Source organism: Falco punctatus, assembly GCF_963210335.1.
Source record: "Falco punctatus genome assembly, chromosome: 6".
NCBI classification, from domain to species: Eukaryota; Metazoa; Chordata; class Aves; order Falconiformes; family Falconidae; genus Falco; species Falco punctatus.
The window spans coordinates 57,354,297-57,371,291 of NC_137585.1; the positions used below are offsets into that span (position 1 = coordinate 57,354,297).

The window sequence follows — 16,995 nt, forward strand, 5'->3', positions numbered from 1 at the left end:
GGGGGGGGGGGGGGGGGGAACTAGAAGCTTGCTTGTGAGTCATGGTAATAATAAAAAAGGGCTTAAGACTTCATGAGACATTTACTGCCGACATAAAGACCACCAAAGTTTATTGTGTTATTACTGAAGAAAACATTTTTTTTCAGAGGAGTTATTTTGACTAGATCTAATTTCCTATACTTCCAGAATTCCCAGGCACCCTCTTTGCTAACTAAATAATGGAAATTTGATGAAATCTGTTTCCTAACCCATAACCAGATATTAGTTTCTTTGGTTCCTTCACACACTGGTTTTTACCAAAGTGATGAGCTTCCTACTCTTACATTGACTTCAGTTTCTCTCAATAAGGGAAAGAAAGGCGTTAAAAACCAGCCCTCTACCCCTTATGTTGGGAAAGTTGGGAAAATACATAGCATCGGCAACAGGCTGGCTGATATTCATAATAAGATGGAGTGCAGCAAAAGTTTCTGCTAGTCTTTTGGCTGTTCATGAGTATTGTATGAAAACATCCGTACTTCTCAAAATCAGCCTGCAAGCTGGCAGTATTTTCTGGGTTTGCAGTAGAAGACTGGAAGTTGAGGAAAAGACCTGAGGTTTGAAGGAAGATGGGATTGTCTTCCTGACACTTTGTCTATGATGTTTGATGTGTTCAGCTATGCACTGCTTGGAAATCAACCAAGGATGTTGGTTACAACAGATGTCTGACTAGACATTCAGCTCGATATTGAAGATGAGAGCAGTGCTGAGCTTGAAGTCAGCTGATGGTAGCACTTGACCCAAGTTCAGTGATAGCACCCCAGGGCTTACTGAGCATGCAGTGATTGTTGGGTGATGTTATCCAAGCAGATGTTCAGCTGGCAAACTTATCTTACTCTGCTGTTCTGTCCTCTGTGAAAACATGGAAAACGTATGACGTTGTGTCTTCCTGGAGGAGAAATAGAGACTGTGGGGAGCAGAGCTTGTTGGTCATGGCAGCCAAATGTTCCCACTTGGAATTTACCATGTCCCCCTGTCCATTTCAGAGTGAAGCTGCAAAGCTGGGTTCACTGGCAGCCCTTCTGAGTTTGCTGCCTGCTCTGGTTTATGAACTGAGCTCTGTAAAACCTATTCCATATGTTTTTTTTTATAACAGAAATCCTATTGTTTTGATATGACAACTGAGTGTGTTATGGATATTTGATTCCTGTCAGGATAAAACAAAGATTTGCTCTACAAGGAATTTTAAGTCAAATGTTAGTTCTGCCTCAGGCTGGATTATATATGTACTGACAAAAATTAATCTGGTGTTTTATTCCTGCCTTGAACAATGTAAGATTTTCCTTTGGGGATTCTAAGATTGTTCTTACCTAGTAATTAAATCTTAATCATGTTTTTGCCAAAAGCAGTATGTTTTGCTTGCAAGGGAGAGATCTCTCCATGTCTGTCTGTCCCCTCTCCTCCTCCCAGTCGGGTTTGGCTTGTCCGCTGTTCAGTCTCTGACCCCGCAATCTAGCTCTCCATCGTGTGTGAGAAATCCCTGCTCTACGTCCTGGCAGGAGTAATTTCGTTCGGTTCCCCTGGCATGCAGAGGAGGTTTTCCTCCCCAGGAATTACACGCTTTCTCTGCCAGGAGCCACGGATGCACGGTGTGTCTGGCACAGGGCCACCACGTGCCGTACCTGCCTGCTGCCAAGCGGGGACAGGCGGCTGAGATCAGAGGGCTCCGGGCAGGAGGCCCTGAGAGCTCCAGCTTCCCTCCCATCCCCAGGGATTTGCTGGCAGAGTGACCTTGGGTAAATGGCTTCTGTCCTTGTAACAGCCGGCCTGGAAAACTGTATGTGCGTGACAGAGCAGGGAAACTTGCTAGATTTAGAAAAAGATAGTATATAATGCAGTGTGCAGATGTTTTATGTATATTTGTATACATAGTATTTCATCAATGTCAATGATTGTAGATGCTTGTCCTGTTGTGAAATCAATCCCATATGTATCCTGTCTTGGATTCTGACATCATGTTTATCTTGTCAGGAGTTAAGACCTTTCTTTGTTCTCCCAAAGCCAAAACCTTTAGTGTTATTCTGTAAGAAAACACATTGTTCTTGTATTTCCACCCTTCTGGTGCTGGAGTGCCGTACTACCATTGTTATTTTGTTTCTAGAAATGCTCATAAAAGCAATGTATTTTTTCAGGAAGCTGGATAGCTGTCTCTCTGGTTTTCAACACCATCACCATCATCAAAACAATGATCTGCAGTACTGGCACTTCCAGGATGCCTTTCTTTGTACAAAAAGGTAGTCTTCAAAAGCATTAAGTCATGAAGATCTACAAAACCTTTTGTACAAGTAGTTAAGTTTATAGATGAGTTAACTACCATGAAAAACATGAATGACAGAACAATTAACAAAATCTGATCACCTCTCTTGTCTCTTGCTCAGACTATTGCCTAGATCTGTCCCAATGACAAATCTTTAAAATTTATCAGGGATTTCCTTTCAGCTAAGGACAAACTATGACAATACAATCTCTTGGAATGGAGTTTTCTTTTTTGTTTTCATTCTGGAACCATATTCTATGCTATAGCGCTTTCCAATTTAATGTACAAACCTCTTTCTTTTCCAGCCAAGAGTCAAACACATATTATATGTATGTATGAACGCTTATTTCTCTAAGAATTCTTTATTTTTACCTTTTAAAATGCACATAGATGTTGCAAGATATGAAATTTTTAGAGCTTGGTAGGGCTGGAAAATGTGGTGATACTGCTTTACCTTTATCACAGCTTTGTCCTTTGCATGACTCAAGGACTTACACTGCTATGAAAATTATATGCATATCCTTGGAGAAATCTTTTGGTTTTCCTTTCTTTTTTGTTTTCTTTTGCAGACATGATCTATATGATGGTAATAAAAGTAAAGCCTTGGTAGAATGTTGCCTGGAAGAATATTAGGATGCTTTCCCATTCTTTTCTTGTTCATCTTGTAGGGCTCAGGGGGGGATTTGGTTTGGTTCTGGTTGCCACTGACATGTGCATTGCAGATGCCAGAATGACCTTTGGGAGACTCAAACAGTGTCATGCAGGAGCCATTGGTAGTGACGACAGCATGCGATTTAGAGAAGGCATTCACTAGTTCCTTCTGTGCGTCTGACATGAGTTTGTGAAAACAGAGCAAAATGGTGGTTTCCACTGCTCAAACCAGTGACCGGTGTGAAGGAACAAAGCTTTTTTCTGAGTCAAATAGTCTGTAGCACGTGGCAGTGTTCAGGGTCATGACACCATAGCCAGATCATTTCAGGATGAAGCGTGTTGCAAGAAGTTTCTGTCACCTATTCTGAAAGATCAAAGACCTCCAAGATGTGCATATGTTTCACAGTCAGCGGTAATTGGTTTTATGTTGAGCTTCGCTACGAGATTGGTTTTGGATTTTGTCCATCTGAAGTAACACGGCAGTTAAGATTTACCTAACATATAGTTTTGAGAATTGTATTAGAAGTAATTTACCTAATGACTAATATCTGACCATTTCTTTCAGGCACTCTTCCTGGGCAAGTCCACTGAAAATGGAGATGCTGCCTCCACTTCCCCAATGGTAGGATCCATACCCTATTCTCTAGCTTGAATAAACCTCCTTGTACTATGCAGGGCATTCAACTTCTTCGTGTGCTTTAAAAAAAATATGGAAGTAACATGACAATGTTGGGACTTCCATAGCTGTGTTCAGTCTGAATATCTGCGCAGCCTGCTGTCTTCCTGTGCTACCCACGGACCACCAGAGCCTTCTTCAGTCCTCCTCCTCCTCCCACGAGTCCCTGGCTTCCTCTGGCTCCCAAGCACTATCTCCAGTAACCCCCTTCTGGTACCTTGCAGGGCAGTAGCAGAAGTCAAGTAAGCCGCAGCTGGTTTGACTCAATTCATTTACTCCTGTTTTGTGCCCTCCAGGCTGTGCTGGGATCAGCTGCCTCCCTCGCTTTGCCCCTCACACAGCGCTGCTGCCCTTCCCAGTATTTACACACAGGCTTTCGTTCAAATGCGTAAGCACAAAGTGCTTGGTGGAGCGGAGCCGGGGGCTGACTTGCATTTGATCCAGCTGGAGAATTAGTGCCGTTTAAGACAGTATGGTCATTTTTCTGGTGGTTGAAAAGACAGATGTTGAAGGGTGGTGGATAGGATCCCCACTGGTCAGTGCTATTTCCAAGGTGTGCACCCTGGCAATGCAGCGTAACTACATCCTTAGTGACTTCCCTTCGGGTCAGCCATGAATGTATAAGGATGAAGCCAGGACTCAGTTTACCAGTAAGTCTGGTTCCAGAAATGCAGCTGAAGATTTTCTTGGTGGAGGGTGGGTGTTGGACTCGAGCATTACCAGATCTTGAAACCACAGAAGGTGCTCAGCCTTGCAGGCACCTCCTGTGGACTTATGAGAGGTGGGCTCCTCTGGCTGACCGTGGAAGGTGTTTAGAGGGATAATGTAAGGAGTATGTTAACTCCTGGTGAGGTGGACTGGTGGCAAAGGGTTGTTTTTTTTCTGTAGCACCACAACCAGTTGCCGTAAGCAGTGGAAAGACGCTTGTCTTGGTTATGTGGAAAGACACCTGCCTACTCTAGAGGTAAGCACTGTGGAAAGCTGTCTGCCTGCTTCTGCATGTGCACGTGGACTATTTCCACTGTGTCTAGTTTTCATCTGTATTGCACCTAGGTAAGGATGAGGAGAAGGAAAAGTCAAAGCTCTTCATGTTGATGACGTTTTGGCAGTAGGTTGCTCCAGTGAGAAAGCATTACTGATGCGATGGGGCAGGGGGAGCAGGATGGACAGGAGCTACCTGCTGCTGGCTGTTTTCCTGCCTCTTAGGATAAATCTACAGCTTACATTTTTTTCTGCAGCCTTCATCATGCTGGCATTTAAGTCAGTCTGTGCCGACTTGTTTTCTCACAGCAAACACAAACAGTGCTTGATGTGCATATTGTCATTTTCACAGCCCATATGGTCTTCTCAGGTTCCTCAGGTGCTTGGCAGAAAGGGGTTGTTCATCAGAAGCTTAATTCACAGCTCCGTGGGGAGTCAGGGATGCTCCCCAAGGAGGGTGAGCCACTAATCCCAAGCCTACTACTAGCCTCCATCCAGGATGGTCTGATAATTGGCAATGTGGAGCATGGGAATAATTTAAGAAAAAAAGGAACCACCCTGAGGAAAGGACAATTCCTGAATTTACTGTAATCATGTGTCAAACACCTGTGTGTCCATGAGGGAGCCCAGCTGGATCTTCTACAGTAGCTGGGGCCATAGACTTCTACCCCCTTAAACATAAGTTGGAACTGGCTGTCCAGAGGAAAGGGCAATGAAGTGCAAATGCTTCAAAGGCTTCAGCTACTGTTTCCTTCTGACTGGGGTCAATCCCCTTAAAAGTGAAACTCTGGATAAACTATGTGCCTAGGAGGCACAGGAATTTCTGCCAGAACAGAGAGGCCGGGTAATCAGTCACATTAATTTGGGCTAAGCGAAGCGTGAATGAGGCCTTTACTATTCATTCAATGTTAATCATATTGTTAGCTAGAATAACAAAACTGACTCTGTAGAAATCCAGTCTAATTTCCTTTTGTTGTAAAGTTAATCCAACCATGTTGTTATTGCGTAGAAGTTCTGTCTTCCTAAAAGATCTTTGACATTGGCTTAACATCTCTTTCATAAGCTTAATTCTGATTGAATACTGTTTTGGTATTTAGCAGAGATAACCACTCCATATATTTTGTGAAAATAAACTTGTAATCATCTGTATACCCTTGAAAAGGGAGACTACCGAACAGGCGCCCAGGCAGAGTTTGATAACTCTGAAATAATAAGGCAGAATCAGACGAGAAATAGTAATATAAATAGTGATATAGACATTTTCCAAAAGGTAAAATTGCATGAGAAATATTAAGTTGTACCTTCCTTGAGAGATGAGACAGACAGGTATGTGTTTATACTCATTCTGAGAGTGAGAGAAAACAAGACTTGGAAAGAATGTCACAATCACTGTTATTTAAGGCATATTTCAGCTCAATAAATAATTAGATCATATGTATTACCTAAACCTTGGCTAATGATGGTTCTTCTTGAACGTGCCCTTAAAATACAGAACTTCACTGAAGAAAAGGTTTAGGTCAGTTAATCCAAACCTATACCAATCTCAGCCTGTGATGCAGAGATGATGAAATAAGTTGAAAAACACAACTAAATCCTATTTTTAGGTCTGGCTTTTGAACATGCCTTGTGCCCTCCACTTAAAATATTGCCTCCAGGTACCCTCACACACTTTATACACAAAAGCATGAAAAATATGTATACAGAGACAGTAAAGTCGCTGGCAACCAATGCATTTTAACTCCCAGCCAACCACACTTGTGTGGTGCATGTCCTTAGTGAACCTTCCTCTGGCATTTATTTTGTGTTTCCAGCTCATGTAACATTGAGTTTTTGTTGTAAAAGAAACGGGGTCGCATTTGGTAGGTTGCTTGGTTCAGTGTGGAGATTGGTATGGGCTTTCCTTTACATCCCAAGTCTCAGTATAACCATCTTTCCCAGCATTGCCTGAGCCTACCTTGACAAGCTTAAGCAGAGGTGCTTAAGAGCGTGCTGCTGCCCTGGGAGGGCCGGGGCTGCCCCTTCCACCCTGGTGCTCCCCTCTCCTCCCTGTGTTGGTGTCGGTTGCTGCACTACTGTGCCACTGTGCGATGCACTGGGTTCAGGTTGAGGAGCACACTGAAACCTTATACAGCAAATGAATAAGCCGAGGTTAACGCCTGGTCAGAGCCGTGAGCTGATCTGACACACCACGTGGCACAGCATCCCCAGCCCTGACCCAGAAGTGGCTGTGGGAACATGTAGCTAGGGACCAGCTCATGCCTTTCAGCCAAAACATGGTCTTGCACTGGCTTAAGTTGCCTGTAGTGCCTTTCCTTGCGCCATGACTGAATTTATAGACAAAAGGGAACATTTATTAGAAGTTTTTAATTCTTCCTTTGAAGATAAACCTCGCTTTCTAAACCCAGGAAACAAATAAAGAGAATAGCCCCTTCAATTTTAAAATAGCTTTCTCTTAAAGCTGGTTGCATGACTTCTTGACAGGCTGACCTGTAGTGTCCAAGGTGCTAGGCTCAGTAGCTTTATGAATGAAGTGCCCTTTTGGAGTTATCTTCCAGTTAATTGGCAGATCAGAGTAGTGATTTTCATTTTCATATTTACAGTTGCTCTTTTAGTCCCATTAATTATCTTAATTCAGTACACTTCAGCAGAGGTCCTTGCAGTGCTCTTGTCTCTGCATGTTGTACGACCAGCCGTCAGACAGAGCCAAGGCTGAATCTCAGGCTTTTGCACCTCCTACTCAGGGACTTCCACCTGTACTTTGGATGTTGTTCTGCCAAGAGAGGAAGCAACTCACCATTTGACTTTATCATCTTGCAGACAGCAGGACCAGATCATCCCCAAATTCAAAGACTTGGGTCTCTATCAAAATCTGGTGGTGGCTGAAAGTGTCACAGGACTTTCATGCAGTGTGGCATGCCAAGCTTGAAGTTCTTCTCTCTGCCTTCTCCAGGCACACATCCTGTGCTGCTCCAGACATCACTGGCCGTGAAAGCATAAAGCCTCCATGCGATGCTCAGCATCACTAGCACAATTCTTCTGTTAATCAACCAAAGTCAGAGAAGGTTAGAAAATATGTTGTAAGCTCACCTTTCCAGCTGCCATCCTGCAGTGAGGGACACAAGTGGTTCCAAAACTTCCTTATTTTAGTGGATTTCTGGGCATGAGGGATGTGCCAAGTCCACTCTGAAAGGAGGTGTCATTTTCTCCTAGGCATAAAGTGACACCAAGAAAGAACACCCCAGCTTCCAGCACCTTTGAAAGCTGGGGAAGGTGGGCTACATTTAAGCTCACAGCAGCTCTGAAGACTCATTGCCTGGAGGTTCTGGCTGTAATCAGAGCAAAGTGGTTGTCTTTCTGCCTGCAGGTGCTTAGGCGGGGTTATATAGGGCCATAAACTGCTGCTGGGGAAGCACTTCCCTGGTCTTTGTTCTCTCTTGGCTTTGTGTGTCACAAAATGATTAACAAACATCTGTGAGGGATTCTCACTAATGGATTGTTGTCACTGTTTTATGAATACAGGAACTGCCTTCCAGGATAACCCTTGGTCCATACCTAGGTCAGTGTCCCATGTTCAATATTGGTCAATGTCTCTGGGAAAAATGCCTCTGAGCCCTGCAATAACACATTGTCTATGCATTCCCCTTGGCCTTACATGTGGTGCCTGAGTACCAATAAATCTTTGATCTTTTCCTCCAGTGTGTTGAAGAAAATGAGAATATTTTTGCGGGCTGCATTTCAGGGAAAGTGTCCTGAGGACTCCCTAATGCTCCCAAGTTTTCTATGAGCTACAAAAATATGACATATTTATCAACATGTTTCAGTTGTAATGCTGATTGCCTGAGGCTGACAGCCAGCGTTTTGTTGGGAGAGACTTTCAATCCTATAGTGCTTTTTGAAGATGTTGTCCCGCATATACCTGTCATTAGGCTTATTGCTTGATACACTGTCCTCAGTACTCCTAGTGTCTTTCGTGTGTGACTGGGGGGCAGGTTCTGGCTGGATGGGCAGAGGGTCCGTGCATCCTCAACTTCAGATGTGCCTGGCGGGACTGCATCCTGGCTGCTGGCAAAGGGAAAGGCGCGAGGTGTCTGTGCAGGTGGTCTGCAGCACAGCAGCTCAGTCATCACCCCCGCAACCACCTCAGATCGTCCACCAGCTGCCTTAGCAGACAGATGTAAGTACGAGGTCAGATGGCTGCCGGTTCTGGTGAGCTGGGATTATGCTTGAGGTGCTGCATCTTTCGTTATCCATAGCTGGCATCACGTTTGCCTGCTTGTGTTGCTATTCCAAAGTCCCATAAGTGAGACAACTATTAGCTGCCATGCCCTTGCAGTCGTGACTTCTTATTCCTTCTCTCCTGTGGGAAATCAGATTTTTTTTTTTCCTTTTTCAGTTTTAAAGATGGAATCCGGTGGCTGGAGTTGCTTGGTTTTGCTCCTCAGTGCGCAGCGTAAGATGGCCCATTGGGAACTAACTTCCTGCAGCTGTGGTTCAGGGGCATTGTTCACCTCTGGAGAGACCCTGGCTGTGTGAAGGCCAGCACAGGTGACCAGTATCTCTTCACACTACCCTGGAGCAGTTTCTTGAGACAGTGGTGCCCTCCTATGTCCCTCAGGATAAATCTGACTTCTTCCAACTCATTCTCATTTTACAAGAAGTTGGGGACAGAAACTGTCCTTAAGAAAATCTGTTATGAAAATATAGTTGAGGCTTTGGTTATTCTGTTTAACAGAGTTCTTAACAGATGGAATTAACTGTCCAAAGTTCTTTTAGTTTTGGTTGAATGGGACAATGATATAGGTTAATTAAGTGGCAATTGATTTTTGCGAGCAACATTGGAGAATAGGAATTATGAAACATAAAATCAGTTGCAAAATTATCAGCCTTCAAATGTTTTTAATCAAGTGGATTTTAATTAATCTAAAATTTTTGCATTGTATTTAAACATGTATTGCGATTGCTAAACTTTAATTAAATAACAATTGATTACTTAAAATAGAAGAGGGGAAAACAGTCTGCTCTGATAACATCTTACTTGTAGTTTTCTGCTACCCTGCCTGCGCCCCTGCCAGCACTGGCCACATCTCATATCACTAATATTTTCTGTTAGGAGAAAGACTGCTTCTTACTGAGATGTAATTAAGCAGTAAATTAGTGTTGATCATGCGAGCGATGAAAACTCTGGAGCGCTTTGCTGGTGTATGTGGTGAAAGCTGCTCCTGGCTGGCAGCCGAGGTCGCTCTGCCAGCCCTGCCTGGGGGGTGCTCAGGGTGAGATGGGGACCCCTCCTGTGCCCACCTCACCAGGCCACCCTGCTCTCCTTCCAGGGCCGTGGTGAGGACATGCTTTGTCAGTGAGAAGCGTGGCAAACTCAGGGCTGACGTGGTGTGCATGAAAAGGTGGTGGAAGCCGGTGCTGTATCCCACTGGTCCTTGGTACGTGTCTTTTGGCATGACTTTCTTAGTCAAGCAAGTTAACCATTAACTTTTAGGTTTTCTTCTCATTGGCCTCTTACAAGAATATGAAAGGCAGACTGTGTCTGATACATTATAAACAGGAATAGCGCAATGAGTTACCTCAGTAAGGAAGGTGTCAGGTGATACGGCGATGTCCAACAGCAGGATTTTGGAGAGACAGAGCATGAAAGGACAGCAAATGGACCTTCCCCATGGATGGGTTAGGGGCAAAGGTTGCTGCCCTGCTAAGTTTTCTCCCATAGCTTTTACAGGCATGGGGTGCAGGGTCATGGATGTTGTTCTGCGTGTTATTCAACCACCAGTCAAGGGAACCCCTTGCAAAAGCTGGTATTGCAGCAGCACGCTGTTGCTCTCTATTTTGGTGGAGAGACCAGGGATGAACGAAGGAGGGATTTTTTCATGCTCTGAAAGCCACAGCCTTTCCAGATAGACATGGAAATGCGGAGATGAGCCTGTTTACAGGAGCTGATGCTGCACTTGTGTCTCCGTAAGGCATCTCTGAATAAAGAAGTACAGCTTCCAGCACTGTTGGTTCAGCAGTTTGCCTACTTCAAACACAATGACAGGTGTTGTTTTGAATTAGTGACAAAGTAGTCAGCATCGAAATTACACTTACAATATGATGAACTTTAGTGTTTACCAGGAGTTATGCATCTTGAGTATGTTTATTAGTATTTAATCTGCAAGGTTGGGTCCCCTCAACATAAAAGTTGACATTGAACTGCTTTCTGGATTCTCTCAAGTGCTGTAAACCACAATTATCTTTACTCAAGCTCTCTGCAGATAAACTAGAAAATTAATTACTCTTAGATATTATTTTTTTTAGAAGCTTTTTAAGAGAGAAGAAAAGTTGTAAGTTTTCCAAGGAAGGGGAGTTGTCTCCTGTGGGGTGGGAGTATCTAACAGTCTTATAAAAGAGCTGAAATAGGTCCTGTAACCTAAAACCCCCAGTGAAGACAATTTTTCTTATTCTACGTAGTTACTTGAGGACAAGCCTTTATGTTATTTAGTTGAGCTTTGCCTCAGTGGTATTCAGTTTTGGTTTTGTTTTTTGTTTTTTTTTTTTTTTTAATATTGATCAGGGCATTGTTTCCATCAGATTTTGCACTCAGCCAGCCAGGCAGGATTTGCTTTGCCCATGAGGATGCTGCTTCTCCTCTCTGAGGCTGTGTCACCCAAAGTCAATGCTTCGAGGCTTGAAGTAAGTCCAATCTCTGCCCCTTGGTGGCTGCCACCTCTCAGGTCTCCCAAGGAGAAGAGCTCCTCAGGACCTGTCTCTGCATCCTTTCCATGAGCTCCGAGGGAAGGGTCTCCAACAAACAGAGTATCTCTAATGCCTTCAATGTCTTGTGAGTACCTTGGCTCAAATAAAGGAGGCAGACAGTAGGCAAAGCAAACCCTTTTCTCCTAATCAAGAGGGAAAGAAAATAATTGGATCCACTGTTCAGTGGACCCTCAATTCCACCTTCTGTAAGTGAACCATGGAGTTATTTGCTCGACATACTAAAAACCTTAAAAAGGAATGGAAATAAATAATTACATCCATAGTTTGCAAACAACATCAAATCTTTGAATTAGGAAAGAAAAAAAGAAAATATGCAAATGTAAAATTTATTATTCATTGGCAGTAGCTATTTCCCCTTAGAGCAGGGAGATTGGGAAGAGCAATTAACTAATGGTCTTGTGTTCTGGTGTGTGCAAAGAGGAGCACAATCCGCTCAGGTCAGAGCACAAAGTGGAAGAAAAAGTACTTCTGTCCCTCCTGGACGATGAATGAGAGTGAGCCTTGAGCATGCCTCCTGCTGAGAGGCAAAATTCATGGTGGCTTTGTGCTGTGGGGTGGCCTGGCCCTTGCCGGGGGTCGGGACCCAGCCTGGCATGGTACCAGGCAGCTGTGTACCCACCGAGGTGATGAGGCCTGGGATCAGTTCTTGTGCTGGTGAACTGGCCAAGGCCTTTATGAGCTGCTGACAAGAATGATTTGAACAACAGATTTACCCCGAGGGACTCTGGATTGATTTGCAGGTGGGATGGAGGGAAAAAGCAAGATCTGACCATTGACAGATCACAGAAACCTCTAGCCAATGTACTTAGTGATTTAAAAATAACAACCCAAGTGCCAGATTGTGTAAGGGACAGAGTGGAAAAAAAACTACATGGGATTATTTTTTTTCCTTTCGAGAAATTTGCTGTCCACCTTACCAGTAGCATGGCTCCTGTTCTGTTTGCCTGTTGTTTAGCAGAGCAGAGAGTGCTCTGAACTGGGCAATAAAACATAACGAGAGCAGGAAAACATCTCTGGGAAATACAACAGACAAAAAATAGATTTTTTTTCAGCTAGAGAGGAGATGAATGCAGAGGCATGGTGGAAGCATCTGCAATAACAAACAGTACAGAGCAAGTAAATTGGCCCAACTGAATTTCCTTCCAGTACTAGCATAAGAGGGGATTTTGTAAAATGAATGTGTTAATGTAAAATGAATGACTTAAAAGAAATTGTTAGCAATCTTACTGAAAAGAACAAACCCAGTGTATTTCAAAAACTCTGCATATCCTAACTCATCCAATTATACAACCTTTGCAGTAATCACAGTATTAAAATTTTACAAAATATCACATTGAAATACTGCTTTTTTTGGTGATGAATACTGATTTCAGTAAACAGTAGGGTGGTTTTACAGTCAGAATAATATTAACGTTCGCCATCTCCTCTTCAAATATGTAATTGTGCATTTGTTTATTAGCTAGCTTGAGTTGACTGTGCTGCAGATATTTTTTGCTCTGCCTTGTAAGTGAAAAGACATAAAACACAGCAGAGAGATTTCTGATTGAGATATGGGCGAATTGTAACACTCGCCTCTCAAGAAGCAAAGGGGTTTTGCTGCGAGGGGCTGTAGGCACACCACCGATCTGCCCAGGCAATGCTGCGGGGTAGGGACACAGCGCTCGTGTTTCTGTGACTGGTAAGCAGCGGCTATTTCTTCTTGATATTTACAGGAGAAGTCATTCTGATCTTTGCAGTCATAGGGAGGGACTAAGTCTTGCTCCAGGCCTGAGGAGTGCTTACTTCGGCGACATTAGAAGAACGGGTTAGATCAGAGGTCCCTCAACCCTTGTTTTTCGTCTTGGGCATTTTACTATGTGTCCCCTAGGTTGTGTGGCTTTCAGTGCCTCCCAGTGCCATTTAGCACAGCCCACCTCCAATCTTTTTTTTTTTTTTTTTTTTTTCTGGATGACTGCTGAATATGTGGGAGAGCACACAGCACAGCTCCTGCCTCCCGCTAAGTGGGGAGCTCTGCAGAGCTGAGGCTCCCTGGATTTCCGACTCAACTTACCCGGTGAGTTTTTTGTGTAAAAGTAAGCAAAATCCATCCACTTTTTTCTGCTCAGTACCTTCGTAAATATTTCTCTAGAACTGCTCTGCTGGCCAACTAAAACGTGTTTTTATTGTTGTCATAGTGTAATGAGATTTCCCTCTGAGATGTTTTTATGTACTTTTCAGAGTAGAACCGAGCCAACTACCGTTGTAACGTGGCTTCTTATCAGAATGAAATTGTACAGACTACAGAGATCAATTTTTTTCCTCTCTTTCTTTGTAAATTGGTTTCTGATTTACCATTGTATATAAAACTGATTACCTGGAACTGTCATGTTTGAAGTGCTGCATGTTCTACTATTTCCATGTTTGGTTGTTTTTTTTCCTGAAACCTGGCACCTGTTTTTCCTAGTAATTAGTGCAACAGCTCATGCCAAAGGTAATAAATTAAAGGCTCGGCTTTAATTTCATCAGGTTACTAAAGCATGAGCTCATTTCTCTATTTATGTACTTCTAATGGTAAGTACAGTTGCCAAAAGTATTTTTCTAGTTCCTGCTCCACGCTCAGAGCAGGGAGAGAGGCACCCCCAGAAGGCTATTTAACCTGCAGATCTTGAACACTTAAGGAAATGATCTGCCACTTGGAGATGCTCTCTTTCCCCTTTGCCAGAGAAGGAAGCCTATATGTTTAGATTAGACTTATCTAGCCTATACCTAGGTAAGACAAGTGCCATCCCACTTCACCAACTTAAATACTTACAAAGGTCTTCAGACCACAAGGTTGTGCAATATCCCACTGGCCACAGCATACACTGAAAATGCTCAGAATAGTCATTATTTATAGTCTTTTGGTACCTGGTCTGTAATGTAAAACTTACTTCAGGAGAAAAAATCAGTTCAGAACAATGTTAAACAAGAAGTGCAGCCTTATCTAAATAATACCATGTGCCATTATACGTCATTAAAATGTCTCATTTTCATAAGTAATTGTTTTTTTTATTTCCTGCCTTTATTCCTGTTATATATGCTGTTTGTACATTGAACAAATTGAGAAGATTCAACAAATATTCTTTAATGGAAACTGAATTTAGCTATGAATAAAAATGACAAATCAAAAGGCTAAACCCCAGTGGTGTCCAGAAGCATGTTAAAAACCCTTCTATAAAGCAAAGATACATAGCATCTCTGGATGGGATTCTACTTTGTGTAAAAAATAGGCTCTATATATTTTGTTTGAAAGTTTGGGATTTTTTTGCTCTTCTCCTTGTTCTCTGGTACCTGCTGTGGGCTTCTACCTACCTTCTCTTTGTTGGCAGAAAGACTCAGAGATGACAGCAACTCTGAAGTTCCATAGCAAGGAAATGCCATTTTCCAGCCAGAGTTAATCTCAATCACAGCGCCCACAGGGTAATTGATGAGGTGAGGTAGGATATTTTTTTTTAAATTAAAAGCATATTCATTTTATTAGCACTACTTTTTCTACCTAAATATCCAGGGACCACAGCAAGATACCCCACAGAAAGTCATCAGAAATACACTGGAAACTTTTAAACCTTTTTCTCTTATTATTGCTTAGCAGGTGCCTCAGGTCAGAGCCCCCAGGTAAAATGTCTCTTGGTTTTCTCTTCATTTTCGATCCTCATGGTCTGAAATCCACAGCCATGGCTGGCCCTGGTGGATCACAGACGAAGCTCTTCTCTCAAACAGCAGTGCAAGCTTTACCATTTTTTCTGGCAAGAAGTGAGTTATCCACAGTTTGATAACATTACAGATCCAAGAATGCTGTCACTGCAAAGGACACTTAAGTTTTTCTCCTGAACTTTGTATCTTTATTACTTAGTTTTAGATATGTTTGCCCAGAATGCTTTTAATTCAAGTTTTGGTCAAAACATTCCTATTCCTTATTCAGCCTCAAAAATCAGTGAATAAGGAACTTCCCTGTCCAGCAGGCATCAGGAACATGTCCTCTTAGTCCTTTTTTTTCCTGCGATCTCTGATGCTGCATAAGGCACTGCATGCATTGCTTTGGAACAGCAGGAAACTGCCTGTGTCCTAATCTGATTTAAATTATTATGTTGTCTAGAGAAAGAACATTCAGATCAAACATCTTAAAAATAAAAATCTCATATGCCACAAATTCCAGACAAAGCTGGAGTTTGCCTGGGATGTGATGACACCAGCCTGTTGTGCTCTTCCACAACAGCCTGTTAATTATTTCTCTCCTCAAACTGTGCATATATCATTGAGGAGGCTGATACATAAATTAAAAGGCTGCATTAATTTCAAGCTACATTAGGGAGGCAGGAGTGGAAACAGCCAATGTCTGATAAATAGAAAAAAAGGCAAAATTAGAAGAAGTCTGAATGCAATATTTCTCGGGGAGTTATACAGCAAGGAGGAAAAAAAATCATCAGAAACCAAAAAGGTTGCTATTGCTGCAGGATTAGATACAGCATGTGGGCTCTGCAGGTTCCTGCAGGTCTTACACTTACAGAATCATAGAATCATTAGGTTGGAGAAGACCTTTAAGATCATCAAGTCCAACCGTTAATGTAGCACTACCAGGTCCACCACTAAACCACGTCCTTAAGTGCCACATCTACACGTCTTTTAAATACCTCCAGGGATGGTGACTCCGCCACGTCCCTGGGCAGCCTGTGCCAATACCCGACAGCCCTTTTGGTGAAGAAGTTTTTCCTAATACCCAATCTAAACTTCCCCTGGCTTCATCATTTACAGGCTGGGCAAAGGCAGCACTACGAAAGTACAATGTAACCCCTGGGTCTTCATCTTGCCTTCTTCAAAGCCATGAGGAAAGTATCATCATGCAAAGCCCAGCTGATTTGCTAAATCACACTGTTTCTCCAGAAGGAAGACTTGTATTGGAAAAATGGGTAGATCTGGTTGACAGAAGCCATCAGGGAGGTGTGGCATGCTCTTGCTTTCCTTTGGCTGTTCTGGAATCTGCAGTTCAACTTCAAAGGCTTTGGTGTGCTTCAGTACCAGCTATTTGAAATAGCGGGTTAAATTGGCACTGGAATTTCACAGGAAGGTTGCATTTGACATGACAAATGAAGGTATCTTCCCATCCTCTCCGTCTCACGTCCAGTCCATTCATTCCTTGCAGCTAAACACAGGTATCTTCCATGTGCTCCCAGGAGATGCTGTTCTGGCTGTCAAAACAAGCTCTTTCAGACTAAGGGACATTCTCTTGCCACTTTTATTTTTTTCACAGCTGCTATGTATAACCAGGAAGGAGGTGGCTGCATTTGTCAAACTGGCATATCAGAAGTTAAGCTTTTAAATCCATAATTAGGTGTGCAAATCTGAGCAATTCAGTTCCTGGAAGAGCTAAGCATTCACATATTCTGCTGAAATCCCAAGGGTGACCATTTTGGCTAGCAGATAATGTGCACTACATACAAAGTTAGTTTGTTTGTTTTTTTTTTTTTTTAAAAAACAAACAAAACCAATTCTGTTGCAGCACTCTCCAAACTATCAAGCTGCAACAAGGTCTTTTACCATCTCATACCAGCATACTCTTCATACTAGTCCCTCTGCTGCCTTCTCCTCATTTCGTCTCACCTCACCCAGGGCATGT

At 42.9% G+C, this 16,995-nt stretch overlaps 1 long non-coding RNA gene across 1 annotated transcript in view; it reads left to right on the forward strand.

The window, feature by feature from the left end:
- LOC308065974 overlaps nucleotides 1-16,995 on the forward strand; it is a 46,639-nt gene continuing 29,644 nt past the window's right edge. The window contains exon 1 of the long non-coding RNA XR_013928989.1: nucleotides 1-16,995. This exon is cut by the window's right edge and continues 17,458 nt beyond it. This is a non-coding gene — a long non-coding RNA (uncharacterized lncRNA).